We start from the raw sequence: 1,702 nt of genomic DNA on the forward strand, positions 1-1,702 counted from the left end.
GCTTAAAAGAATATGAAAAATTATTGGTTGGCAGAAGAGGAAGCTGTGGTGAAGACGGGCTTCATCAGAGCTCAGAGATGTCGTCACAGACTCAGACTCCTGACCCTCCTCATGTGCCTAGTGCTTTACCCTAAAGTTTGTCACCTTCACCATGCAGATGCCAGTGAGTTTAAAGCTACATCTTTTGAGGTTCACATCTAGTCAGAGAAAAATACAGCTTTAATAGTTATCTCTGTTTTTTTAATATTCAGTTTCACAATTTTGCAAATCATCCTTGCACAGGGGCTACAGTCATCTTCTCTGCGTCATTCCAATTACAGTGCAGATGCTGCCAAAGTGAGCATTATAATTCTCTCTCAAATACAAAAATACTCTGTCCCAAGTGTGCCCAGCAAGTCTGTCCTAACACACACTGACCCATCAAAGCCTATTCTAACCCATTCCTGTGGCTCAAATGTTTAGCTGAAGGTAAGAAGATGGGGCTGAGTAAAAATGGGTGTTGAGGGGGGAGGACAGCCACTGTGTCCAGAACCTCCGATTAGTGCCAATGCCATTTTCATCTTTCTTTATTTATAAACATGGAAACCTTAAAACACTAATCTGTAAACTCAAGACACAGTATCAGAAAAGTGTTAGAAAGTGATCACTGATATCTTGAGATTATGTTTTTTCAGAGCAATAAATACAAAGTAAAAGATGGTATAGTTTAGGAAATAAACAGGTTTGACATTAGACAAAATTTCCAAGAATGAGGGAGAACATAAAACTTGGAAGAGTAATTTAATCACCCAAAATGTTCCATTAAGAAATATAATTTGAAGGAGAGAAGTTAGAAAACAATAGAATAACATGAGAGAATTATAAACTTTCTTGTTTCTGGAAGAACAGTGTCCACCCGCAAATTAAGACCAAATGTGGTACAATGTGAGGTGCTCTTGTTACGGGAGGAAGTTGATAAAGACCAGAGAGGCAGAGCTGGAATTCTGATTCCCACCTTATAAACTGAATTTAAAACAGAATATTGAGTAAATTAAACATTTCCACATGATTGGATCAGAATATAATATTCTGATGGCTCAATATAGAGGAAGAACATTAGTAGAAAAAATTTAAATGTTGAAGATCTGGTCTTAGAAGAGCTGTTCTTTGATTTTTTTTTTAAGCAATCATTGCAAAATGGTCATGAGGAGCCATTTATCTGAGGAGGCACTAGATTTGGGAGGATGTTTTCCAACTGATTGATTTTTCATTTTTTTCCAATTTATTACATTTCTTTAATTTCCAATTTCCTTCACTTCATGGAAAGGCAACTCATGACTATGAGGATCCTGGAAATCTTTCTGCCTCTATATATCTTTACCCACCAATATTTCATACAAGTCAATTAATTTTCTAAGTTTTGAAAGGTCTGAAGGATATAGGAGAACAATGAAGTAAAATGTTCTGAAAAATAATAATAAGGTTTTGCATATTTGACAAAAAAATTAAAATACCACTGACCTCTGCATATTAGAAAATAACAGCAGTCTGGAGTTAAATTCCTATTACAGTAAAGCATCAGCAATTCACTGTGGCAAGGAGAGAAATTTAATCTGAAACTGCTAACTAGGACTAATTTAGAAGAAATAAAGACTATTAATTCAGCAACCATTTTTTGTAGGATAATTATGTGCCAAGTATTATGTTTTTGGATTTGTGGGTA

The 1,702-nt window shown here is 35.3% G+C and overlaps 1 non-coding gene across 1 annotated transcript; it reads right to left on the bottom strand.

The window, feature by feature from the left end:
• Window positions 1-237: 237 nt before the first annotated feature.
• LOC119046211 (U6 spliceosomal RNA) lies at window positions 238-344 on the bottom strand. The gene has a single exon (XR_005081935.2). It is a non-coding gene; the product is annotated as a U6 spliceosomal RNA (small nuclear RNA).
• Window positions 345-1,702: the final 1,358 nt, after the last annotated feature.

The sequence above is a fragment of the Artibeus jamaicensis genome, unplaced genomic scaffold (assembly GCF_021234435.1).
Source record: "Artibeus jamaicensis isolate MK-2021 breed Jamaican fruit bat unplaced genomic scaffold, CSHL_Jam_final scaffold_286, whole genome shotgun sequence".
Lineage (NCBI taxonomy): Eukaryota > Metazoa > Chordata > Mammalia > Chiroptera > Phyllostomidae > Artibeus > Artibeus jamaicensis.